The sequence below is a fragment of the Phytophthora cinnamomi genome, assembly GCF_018691715.1.
Source record: "Phytophthora cinnamomi strain GKB4 chromosome Unknown Contig58, whole genome shotgun sequence".
Lineage (NCBI taxonomy): Eukaryota > Oomycota > Peronosporomycetes > Peronosporales > Peronosporaceae > Phytophthora > Phytophthora cinnamomi.
Genome location: NW_027150991.1, coordinates 172,082 through 185,116, shown reverse-complemented (window position 1 = coordinate 185,116; position 13,035 = coordinate 172,082).

Sequence of the window (13,035 nt, the reverse complement as noted above, 5' to 3'; positions counted from 1 at the left end):
ATCTTGAGGGATTGACTGCAAGTCACTTATGTTGTAAAACTTCGTGGTACCAAAAAGCAGTCAAAGTTTAGTTCAATCCACTGTTTTTCACTTGATCAAGACATGCATTCTCTTATCTTTCATTTTATTTTCCGCGGATAGTGCCGTTCGCGCTCAGGGTGCAATCTAGTTTTCCTCCGTACCTGTGGCTACGGCTGTATTATATATTTCTGTTTTAGTGGAATATAATATAATACTCATTTACAGAGTTACAGTTATAGTTTACCTAGCACTCCCAGATAGAAAATCCTGTTACGCACCTACGTTGGGCGTCGTTACTCACAAATTCACCATAATACAGCCACAGTCTCAACGACGAAGGTGTCGCTTCCCATGGCCACCGAATGTGAGCGTCGTGCCACGTACTCTCTGTTGGAGTAATGGACGTCACATATGAATTTAGGACAGAGGAGGACAGTATGTCGTCGACATGTATAGATAAACACAATTCGTCGTACAGACGACACGAACAGGGATTGGTAGTAATATCGATTTCGCCGCTAAAATAATATTAATAATTCGGGAGATGATTCTGATTTACGTAGTATGTTGATATTACTAATTGGGTACGTGAAAAATGTAATATTAATAAATATAGTTACTAATAATAAAATCAAACTACTAAAACGCCCTTACCACAGATTCCGCTCGCATTTCCTCATCCGCCCAATCTCAACGTAGTCGTGATGAAGAATTGGCTGGCGCTGGGTTCGCGCATTGACCGAGCGTGTGCGGAGAGGGCTCAATACAAGCGAACCTGTCGAAAAGACTCTAAAACCTGTTGAGGAGCAACGGGCGTCCCGAGCTCGGGATGGTTTGTAATGGCCAATATCAACCGGAATCCCAACACCAGATTTACGACCCGCTGTTGCTTGAGTAAGGTTGTCAGATTCCGTGAGAGTAGCTTCATCCACCTCCGTAGCTTGACTCGACACAGAGATCCCTTGAATGCTTGCTGGGGAGGGCTCACCGTCCTGCTGATCGTTATTCCAGAAGGTTAAAACGCACCCTGGTACAAAAGCTACGCATAGAGGTGAACGCGTTAGATGCTAACGAACTATGGACCCAAGTAGTGATAGCCGTACCGTTTGGAAAACCCTGCCTCGCCCCAGACTTCATTGCTACAGATATGATGACCAGGACGACCGCAGATACAACACGGCGCCTTTGACGTCACATCAGGCAAACTGCTATCGGCCTTGGAGCACCTCGTCAGACCCGGTGTGATCTTCAAGGAGGAAAACGCAAAATGAGCGGGAGAATACGACAGAGCCGCTCGGCAACCACCCGTTTGCCACCCAGTGCGCGTGCTTTGAAGCTACACTCCTGACCAAATTAATCCGGCCACCCACACTTTGAAGGGTAACTCACTCAGTTTTAACGATCTGGCGCTGTGTTTTGGGTATGTTGTTCCTGTTGTATGTATTAGTACGGGGTTTGCGCTAACAACGCAGTTTTTTTGCGGTTTGAGGGGGTAGCTCCCATACAATAAACCGATTTGACAAAGTGGCCCAAACTTCCGGCCACTATCGCCATAGTTAAACCAATACAAATGTACTGAAATGATTGTACATACGCAGCTGCGTTGCTGTCTAACCACGGAATTGATGGACGATAGCGTCGTTGCTGTTAGCTTATCCGAGTAGTCTTCATTCGCTGTTATTCCCGGGCATGCCAGCGTGGCCGAGCGACAAGGAGAGAGGGTGTATCTGCGGGCTGAGGGAAGGCGGGCTCTCAATAAGAGCCATTGCAAGGACTGTAAGACAATAACGCGACGCTGTCGAGCGCTCTAGCAGCAACACGCTTCAGCACACTACGTCTACTCGGTATCAGAGTTTTGGTTGCCCTACGCCCATCTAAACTACGGTGCAGACTTTGTCTACCAACAAGACAACGCATCGATCCATACGTCTAAGGAGCCCATGGAGTTTTTCGAGGAGCAGGAGATCAACTTGCTCAAGTGGCCTGCCCGCTCACCCGACCTGAATCCTATAGAAAAACTATGGGCGCTGTAGACCCGGAACGTGTACCCAAATGGAGGGCAGTACTCGAATGTTGGTGAGCTAACTACTGCTATCTTAGCTGAGTGGAATTGTATCGATCATGCGACGCTAGTGAAGTTGGTTGAGTCGATGTCGTGACGCTGCATCGAAGTGATTGAGATGAAGGGAGGTAAAACACATTACTAATACAATCATTTCAGTACATTTGTATTGGTTTAACTATGGCGATAGTGGCCGCCACTTTGTCAAATCGGCTTATTGTATGGGAGCTACCCCTCAAACCGCAAAAAACTGCGTTGTTAGCACAAACCCCGTACTAATACATACATCAGGAACAACATACCCAAAACACAGCGCCAGATCGTTAAAACTGAGTGAGTTACCCTTCAAAGTGTGGGTGGCCGGATTAATTTGGCCAGGAGTGTATTGACCTTGAACTTCAACCTGGAATTTAGTAGGATATTTAGTAGTTTTTTTAGTACTAATATCGTGATTTTTGTTCCTACTAAGTTTATGTTAGTACTAACTGCGATACTTGGAATTACAATATTATTATTACTATTACTAATAGTATAATACTATTAGTAGTGTATAGTACTAATTGTGATTTTACTACCTATCCCTGATCATATAGAAACGTTTCTATGTAATTTCTATGCTGAAGAGGCTGTTTAGAAACTGCAAGGAAATGAGAGACCAGTCGCGATTGGAGATATGGTTGCATGCCTCGAGGAATTGCTGGTGAACACTACGTTAAAGAACACCAAATACATAGCTGCTGCCAGTCTTCGATGGCTGCAACCCGTAGCGGTGGGACCGAACAACGGCTGCGAAAACATGTACTGAATGCTGGAGCCGTAGTTACCAAGCGCGACAAAGGTTACACCTTTTCGGGAGAAGCCACCGACTCGTTTGGTAAAGGGCTATTGGTACGCGTGGCACGTCCGGGAGAATCACTTCACAGGGACATACTGGGACAACGCCGCCACAGAGCTGTACAAGGGCCTCTTCACTCGTATATCCAGCGGATACGAACAGGACGAGTCTGCGTCGCTCCCTAAAAGCACTCACCACGAGCCCCATCTGTGTCGAAGGCTATGTGAGTAGGTGCTCTTTGACGTAGCGTTCGCCAGCAATTCCAGTGTGACCACGATACCAAGTGAGGAGTGATTCCAGTTGGCAACATTTAGGCCAGACGATAGCATTTGCCCGACGAGAAGCCCTTCTCACGTTGGTACCATGGTCACACTAGCGCATTACAAGGCTGAAATCGAAGAGATGAGAAAAGGTCTCGCTCAACAACTTGGGCATACTCTCAATCGACGTATTCATGGATCTGTGACGACAATGGAGGCAGCATTTGCAGCTGTCCTTGCTCGCTCAATATTTTGCAACTCTCATTCAGCAGATCCAGTTGGCGAAATAGAAGGCTTTGTCTCTGATGTTACACTCCCTCTTCATCTTCATCACTGGGGAGGCAGCTTTCGCCGAGTACCGGAAGGATTCATCCTTCCGGCTGGAACTCATCGCATGATCTGGCAGCGCTGGTGTGTAGGACGACGGCCTCTGCGGTTACTAAACAAGCATGACATGTCTACAAGAGCAATGAAAATTCGTCTTGCGGAGTTTCAACGGCTAATGAGAGTCGTTGGACGTCCTCTCTGTGGCGAGGCGGGTGAGCGCCTTTTGCCGCCCAGGTGTATAGCACGATGCCACGGGGCCGCCCGTCCGGAGAATTACTCCTCCTTACGGATTTTCCCAATGGGGTCAGACTCCGATAGCAGCACTAGGTGCTCCCAACGGAGGTGGCGTGTGACCTTGTGAATCCCTGTAGGTATCGTTTATCTTCGATAGAACGAACTTCACCTGATGAGTTGTCTTCACAATGATAAGGTCTTGGGTGTAGAGCGCTTACGTTACTTCAAACGTAGGTCTCCACGACTGGGGTTGAGATCACAAGCAGATCCTTCCAGCCAAACCTTCAAAATCAGAGAGTTAATATGCAAATATACAAATATACAGCCGCTACTTATTCTTTGGGGGGGCCCTTGAGCGGGGGCCCGTACACCGGTCTACTGGAGTTTCTTCCGGACCACCGGTCGAGTCCGAAAGCACCCTTCACTCACGCGCACCAGCTCCCGCAAGGAGATAATGAGCTCCAGGCGGAAGACTTTCCAAATGTTCAACTCCAAAAAAGGAGAACAACCTCCGGTCAGACAATATACAATCCTATCACACAGTAGTCAATCAATCGGATCTAGGGGTGACTACACACAACCTCCTAGAAACGCAGTTAATATGAAATGGGACCTCCGAATGGAGGACCAACAACTGGAATATGAAATAGGACAGATCACCTCGGAGCGCGCGTCGCCCGATCACCGCCTAACTTGGTCTTAGCCTTTGGGAGAGTTCCACGGCGGTATTCGCGGTCACGACGCGTCCAAACGCAGGTCTTGTAGCTTAGGGCCGCCGGCAGGGTTAATCCCTCCGGTCGAGGCTTGTTCTTCTCGCTTACTTGACAGCACACCTCGTCCCTGGGGACGGGGAAGCACTTGCGCCCTTCTTGGCAAATTGAACTCTCTGATTATCTTTTCTTAGGCTTCTGTATCCACTGTTCTCTCTGGAATCAGCTCTTTTATCTTGGTTTCACTATAGTCGGGGCGTGGCGTAATCACGTCGCATGTCGAGCAGGTCATGGATAGGGCAGGAATCTGGTCAGTGCATAACATATCATGGTCGGTCGTCTTGGTCGGTCGTTAACATCTTGGTCGGAGTATACTTGGAAACTTGGAAGGCCTTTCTGGGTACAAATCAGGCTGGGACAGGGCGCGACCGGTCGCCCATCGAAGATCTTCGTCCGGAGCCTGGTGTCTGGAATCCTGCGTCCGGGGTCCGGAGACCAATGAGTCTGGAGTTTGACTTGACTTTATTATGGCGGGAGTCTGGACGATCTTGAGCAATCTTCTTCGGCTCTCTGTCTGGACTTGCTTGAGTCTTCTTTCTCGCTTGTGTCTTCGCTCTTCTCTTGTGCTCTTCCGTCGCATGTCTTACGGGCCTGTCGCTGGCCGGGTCACTGAGCAGAGACTTGGGCAAATTTTCTGGAGCCGCTTCGTGTCAACCGTCCCTCTCATCCCAATCTCTCATAGAGGAATTTACTCCCCGAACTGATAGGTTGCGATGAGACCACGCGTAACAAGGCGGACGAAAATGTCCAAACGTCGGAGTGGTCCGGAGGGCGGCAAGGTAGCCAGCTCGCAGAGGTGGCCTCCCTTCTTTGTCCCATGTCGCGTCAGCCAATCGGGTCGCAAAACATCAATCGGAAACTTCTTTCGTCGAAACGCAGCCAAATCGCGATTTCCCATCAGCCAAACAAGACGATGGTGGTCGCGCCTGCAACGAGCGCCGCGAGTAGCGCCCCGGCCGGGGCTGGCTCCGCCACATCAGGCGTAGGCAATAGACCTCGTCCGAGCGCCTCTCGTAGCTCGAGCGATGAGAGCGAGGCGGAGGAAGAGGAGGAGGAGGAGGAGGAGACGGAGTGGCAGCCGCCCGCCCCGAAAGGGGGACTCCGGCCTCGGATCCAAGAACCAGACGCCCACGCCTCCACCCAGCAGAAGAGCCTCGAGCCCGGCGAATCAGCCACAAGGGTCAGGTGCCGCGGTCCTCAAGAGCCTTCAAACGCTCGACACAGAGCAAGCGAAGGTTCTCCAAGCGCAGGGTCGGCTTTCGTCCGGGCAGGGCTCCACGCCTAGTCAGCCTGCGGCGTTTGACATCGCGCCAGGGGAGGCTCCAGACACCACCGTCCGGGTTGTCGGGATTCCGGTGACCGAGAGACACAATGACGGCAGGACCTTCCTGCAAGATGGCTTCGGCGGTCTGGAGGCATTGGTCCAGATGGAGAGTCTGGGGGCTGCTGAGTTGGCCCACCTCTATGACTTCTTCGAGGAAGACGATGTCATCAGCGACTTCATCTTGACTCCGCGCGAGAATCCGCTTTCGGAGTCCGAGCTCACGGCCCAACTCAAGAGCTTCCGGGGTCAAGCGCGAGCTGGCGAGCATCCTGTCTCAGTTCGACGCCAAGCAACTGGCCTATCGCACATTCGGAACGGTATCCCTCCTTCGGAAGGTGACAGCCAAGTACGACATGATCAAGCGTCGACTGGGACAGGACGCAGCAGTGAAGTCGGAGGTCGAACTTCAGGAGGAAGTTCTTCGGCTCAAGCGCGCGCAGCAGTTCCAAGCGGACTACTGGGTTTCCAAAGTGGCGGGGCTCCAGAAAGAGAAGAACGCGGCCATGGCTCAAGCGCGTGCTGACTTCCTACTTCTGATGGAGGAGCGTGAGAGCGACGTCCGGGGCTTGCGCGCTCAAGTCAAGACTTTGGAAGCGGAGTTGAAGGTCGCGCGGGCGTCTCGACCACCCTGGCTCCACGGTCCCAAGGACCGCGTCTCCGGAAGCAGCTCATGTGATGAACTTTCTCCACGCGCACGCGGCGGTCATGATGAATTGGCCTAGGCTCCGCGACCTCCTGGACCATCTGAAGTCTGGAACCCCAGTCCCTCCAGAGTGGCAGACTGTCATCACGGTCATGGCCAACGACAACCTGGGTTTCCAGGCACCAAGCTTCGTCCGGCTGGACCCGCCTGCGGACGAGGACGAGGATACCAAGGAGAGTGAGCCGCCTCCGCCGGGTCCTGTCATCGACTTGTCGCAGGGTTCACCGTCCAAGGCGTCCGGGTCCAAGCGCAAGCGTTCGGGTCAAGCGGAGTCCCTTCCCAAGTCAAAGTCCAAGTCGAGCAAGGTGGCTCCGGACCAAGCGCAGGAGTTCCCAACAGACTGGGTTCCGGACTCGAGCTCTCGGTGCCGTCCAGAGGAATCGCCTCTGCCTTTGTCGAGCGCGAAGGCCCGGGCGCACTTGGCGGACTATCCGGTCGTCTGGAAGGACTTGCGTCCAGATCTCCAGCTCCTGATGAAGGATGGTCTGGAATTCCCGGATGCACTGGACTTGATCAATCAGGACAAGTGTCTCCACTCGAGGTTCCCCTTATATCACCTAGTGGCCATGCTCGTGTCGATGATGCGCTGGCACCGTCTGGATACTGCGCTGTGGACTAAGCATGTGCCGCGTCGTTACCTGTCAGTCGCCTCGGTTGCTCTGGACAGTCTGCGCAAGGTCGACGACGATGTTCCAGAGTGGGATGGCTCACTCCCGAGTCTCAATCCCGACGCAGCCGAGCTCGAAGATGACGAGGACGACGATGATGACGAGGCTGAAGACAAGGACGAAGAGTACGACCCTCAGCAAGATCCGGATGACGGTGTCGACGACGAATATGACGGAGGCAACGGGGGTGATGACGCAGGCGAAGTATCCGACCACGGTGAGGCAGACGATGATGATGACGGCTCTCCGGATGGCATCCCTCCTAGCATTGCTAAGCGAGCCTCCAAGCGCCGACGTCTGAGTCAATCCTCAGCTGAATCGGGCACGCCCAAGAAGCTCAAGCCGGAGACCAAATCCAAGTCGTCGTCCAGGAAGAAGTCCAGATCCGGGATCAAGGCGGAGTCCAAGTCTGGAAAGTCGAAACGTCGCAGCTCTGGAGGCCCGACTGCACTCGCGGCCAAGCGTCCGGCTAAACTGACGGCGAAAGAGCGACGACTGATTGAGTCACTTGGCCCGAATGAAGTGTCCTGGATGTATTTTGGTGTCCGCATGAAACCTGGTAGTCCGACCGCACATGCACCGTTCCAGACGCTGGGTTTTCCGGATTTCGAGCCAAATCGACACGATCTGGACATCTTGAAAGACCGTTGTCAACCCGACGAGCTCAAGGAATTCCTGGCTACACGCCCTTGGGTCAAGATGTCCGGCGAGCGCCGGGCGGAGTTCTTCTTCCACCGACGTTCCAGTCTCAGCACAAGTGCGATCAAGGCAATCGAAGATTGGATTGATTTCATGGAAGACAATGCAGAGGCGTTTTGGCATGCGCTCCACTGGATCGTGCTGGATCGAGACTGCGACTCCAAGTTTGTCCGGAAGCTCAGCCTCCGGCGTGGCAAGAACCATGAGAGCGTCAAGAAGCGGGCTACCACCAAGGAGAAGCACATTGACAAGGTCGTCCCGGCTTCCATCTGGAACGAGCCGGGCATCTGGAAGTTTCCCAAGCGTGTCTGCTACTGGATCCTGATGAGTCGGGACCACACCAAGCCTGGAACCGATGTCCGCTACACTCTGAAGGAACAGATGGAGCTTCTGGATGCTCGCGAGCCGGCCCGTACGGAATGGGGACTCTGCTCTTCGGACGACGAGCGCATCGCCCATCTGCCGGAAGATGTTCGCCGCACTCTGATTCCAGCCGGACAGCGTGACTCGATCGAAGATTAATCTCCGGACCAAGTCGCAGGCGTAGCGTCCGCACTCATTATGCGTAATTCCTCTTGAATACATCTTCTACGTTTTCCTCATTCTTATCCCTTTGTCACAATAGTCCTGAAACTCCAAACTTCTCAAACTCCAAGCTTCGTCTTTCCGAAACTCTCCACTCGTTCTCCACTTGACACTCCGAAAATATCATATCTGAACTCACATCGCAAATCTATCGATTCAAAGCACATTCCGTCGAGGGCACATCCGCGCAGTCGATCCAGTTCAGACATGTACTAGGCTCTGGGGTGATCGTCCCCAGCCTGCATCGTCTGGAACCGGGCTCGTGCGCGTGCACCTTGATTGAACGCGTACAGCAATGCTCCACAACTGAGTTGGGATACGGGCAACCATTCGGGGTCGTCATACCCTTTCCACTTAACGAGGTACTCTCGAGTGCGTCTAGACGTTCGGGTCCGTTTAGACCACCTGAGGTCCAGAATATTCTCCACTTCATACTCGTCACGCTCGGAGTCTGGCTCCCAGCTGTCCTCCGGAAGTAAGGCCGCGTCGAAATCATCGTCTCCGGACACTTCGACCTCTCCGACTGGACGCTTCGGGAAGAGGGCACGTGGCTTAAGTCGACTGACATGTACCCAGGGATTAACCTGGTACCCAGTGTCATCAACCTTGAGCTTGACTCGGAAGTTGTCGTGCATCTCTTCAATCCGGAAGGGCCATGCCACATATGGGCAAGTTTACGGCTGAGACCCGGCTGGACTTTCGGAATGTATAGCCAGACCGAATCTCCCTTCTCGAACCCAGACTTCAGTCGTGCGGACAGCTCTCTCCACCTTTGCGTCTGGACCTCAGAACGCTGGCGTTTCGCCTTCTTCTGCAGATCCTCGGCACATGTTTGCGCGTAGCTATATTGTCGTTGAAGCTTCCGACGCCACTCATAGGCAGTCCGCTCCGGAACGCTAGAGGGTTTCGGACCCAACATCGCAGACAGCGTCCTTGAGCGTCCCAACCATGCACTAGGTAGAAGGGTGTATCCAGACGCGTGGCATCGAACGACGTGTTCAGAGCGAACATGAGCCTCTCCGCGTGGTCGTCCCAGTCACTTTGGTCCGCCTCAGCAATGTACGCTCGGATACTTCGAACGACAGTCTGGACGGACCGCTCCTGTTGACCATTAGCTTGCGGACGATAAGCGAGAGTGGCTCGCTGCTTGCTTCCCAGAAGTTCTCTGAACCGTGTGAAGACCTCACTCATGAAGCGTGGTCCTGATCATGTCGGACCATGGAGCTTGCTCCAAACCTCCGGAACACACATTCTTCGTAGACCTCTGCGACGTCTTGAGCAGTAGTCGACCGCATGGGCTTGCACATCACGAACCCGGAAAACGCATCCTGGAACAACAACAGAAAGGTGTTTCCACGTTCGGACTCCGGCATGTGAGTGACAAAGTCCATCGAGACAACTTCGAACGGACGTCTGGGCTCAATATTTCCGGGCGACGGTCCTTCGTTGGGCGGTCGTCCCTTGCCACTCGCACAGCCGACACACTCCTTGACACAGCGCTCAACATCAGCGTACATCCCTGGCCAGTAGAATTCCGAACGAGAGTCTCTCGTACGTCCGGGTGATGCCTTGGTGGCCACCTTGGAAATCCTCGTGTGCGTAGTGCAGCATGTCTGGCCGCAGGGATTCCGGGATCACCAGTCTCGGCTCATCTTCAAAGTCGCGAGGGCGGTCTCGAGTCGATCGGGCCAGACGGTATAACACATTCCGAGCATCTAACGCAAACAAGTCCGCCACCTTAGCAATCTTGCGGAGCCTTCTCGGCGAGAATCCGTCGATATCCCCTTTCAGGAACGACTTGATTTCGGACAAGTAAGCATCCTGATCCTGGTGCGTCCTGATACGTCTCCACCGTTCGGCCTGATACTCGAGGGGACCCATGGGTCGCTGAGGTTCACCATCACCAGGAGGAGCAATGTCCTCAACTCCCGGATCCGGATGTACGGCGTCCCTGGCCTTCGACCTCGTCAACGCAGCGAAGACTCTTGCCGCACGAGAGAGCGGCGCGGATTGTGAGTCTGCAGCCACTGCGTCACTTTCCATCCGGGCCGAAGTCTCAGGACGCGGAGATAGGTCTCCTTCCAGATGGACCACCTTTGGCTTCATCAGCCTCTCCGCAATCTTCGACACTCTTTCCAGGTGTGTCCGCTCTTCGGAATCCTGAACAGTCCAGGACCCTCCGAGTGCCAGCGTCTTCGACGTCAGGTAGTCGGCAGCTTGATTGTACTCGCGCTTAACATGGACCAGTCGCAACGTCCGGAACTTATCCCTCTGGACTTCACACTCAGCCAAGTGTTTCTGGAGGTTCGGCTGGTGACAGTTGATGAGACCTTGGACTTGTTGAATCACGATCCGAGAGTCTCCCACAACCACCAAGTCTTCGACTTGACGGTCGAGCGCCATCTGGACTCCTTTCAGGAATCCATGATACTCCGCATCGTTGACTGTCACGTTGTCCAAAACGAAACCTCGGGCTTCGAGCACCTTCCAGCCGGGGAGCTGCCAGAGAATACACCCGCAGCTTCCTTGCCGAGTCGACGTCTTGGCCGCACCATCGAAACTCAGGACGACGCCCTGATAGGTATCGTCGAGCATCTCCACACTGAGAACTGGGGGCTTCTGAACGCGTCCCTTGGCAGGTATCAGTGCTTCTGCGACTTCGTCCAAATGCTCACGCGGGGTGATCCCAGCTCCCATGATAGCCGCCAGACCGTCTTCATCCTTCTGGACCTTCCGGACGGTGATGTCCCAGTGTGAGAGCATAACCCCCCACGGAACACAGCGTCCGTCAGCAGACTTCGACTGGAGTATCCACCTGAAGACTGAGTGCCGAGTGTAGACTTCCAGGTGACAACCCTCGAGAAGTGTTCGGAAGACTTGAAGGACTCTTAGCACAGCAATCACCTCCTTTTCAGCTATGTGATAACGGAGCTCAGCATCATTCAGAACTCGTCCAGTAAACCGCACCGGTTGGATCTTTCCATCGTATTCCTGACCGAGGACCGCGCAAGCAGTCCAACGGTTAGCATGTGGGCTGATCACGAACGGCTTTGTCCGGTCTGGATGCCGGAGCAGTGGGGTTGAAACGATCTTCTTCTTGAGAATCTCGAACGCAGCCTTGGCCCTGGTGAGATCTCGTCCGGCTTGCACTTGGTCGTCTGAAAGCTCGTACAAGACTGCAGCCACTACCGGAAAGTCTTCAATAAACTTATGATAGTAGTTCAGACTTCCAAGGAAGGACTGCACTCCTTTCAGAGTCTTCGGGAATGGCAGGTCTTGAACTCCCTTAGCGATTTTCGGAACTGCCCGAATCCCCTCTGCACTAATTTCGTGCGACAGGTATGGAATCGACAGCTTCCCAAACTCACTTTTCGGGAGACTCACAGAAATATTCCAGTAGCGCAAGCGGAATAGAAGAGCATTCAAATCCTCACAAAGCTTGTCCCAGGTGGGCGCGCCATGTGCGATGTCATCAATGTACGAGCTCCGTCCCAAAACCGGACCCATGCTGTCTGGAGCAGGGATGTTCCTCTGGAACACCGTCGCTGTATCCGTCAGTGCCAACACTTGGCCTTCGGAGTCACTCCTGGACGGGTCCAAGCTCAGGAAGTCCAGAACATCTTGGTCCACCTCCAATTCTTCTTCCGGGGACAGTCTCACGAAACCCCACAGGCAGTTATTAATCACTGCCTGGTAGACGAGAGGGCATTCTTGAGTCCAAACGGCATCCGAACCCACTGGAAGTGCCCGAACGGACAGACGAAGGCCGAGATCAGCTTCGCACGCTTAGTCATCCGGATGGCCCAGAATCCACTCGCCATGTCCAGACTCATAAACCACATTGCACTCTCAAAGCCAATCAATAGATCGTCGATCAAAGGCAGAGGATAATTGGACAGTTGAATGAATCCATTCACCACTCGGTAGTCGATACACATCCGGATGTCCACGCCGTTCTTCTTCAGGACGATGACGATCGGGGAAGCCCACAGCGATTCGGAGTGTTCTATCAGCCCTGTCTCTAAGAGCTTCTTCAGCAACTCGTAGACCTTGATCGCTAAGTGTGGGGCGATTGACCTCGGACGCTGAGCAACTGGTTTAGCATCACCGACATCTAGATCACACCACACTCCACGAGCCGGCGCGGGGCAGCATTCCCGTCTCCCAAGAATATCTTGTGGTGATACCTCAGGTGCATTCGAAGTTTCTCCTCTTCGGCCGAAGTAGTCCGTCCAGGTTCTCCAACGTCGGCCTTCTCGATATCACACCTTGGACTCAACTCTTGGAGTTCCGGAAGCATGGCCAGTTCGTCGCGCAGCTGAGCCAGCAACTCACTACCTTCGTGGATGTACACGGCTGGTTCCAGGTTCAGTTCTTCCGCACTCATCTGCATGCATCGTTCGTACTCCACTTCGAGCCTTCGGACCGGAATAGACGATCGTTCAGGGCTCCGATCAACATTCGGCTCGACTCCAACGGGGATTTCCGGAACGTACTCGGTCAGACACTCATCGTCAAAACTGATCGCGTCATAAAACTCGTCCAAG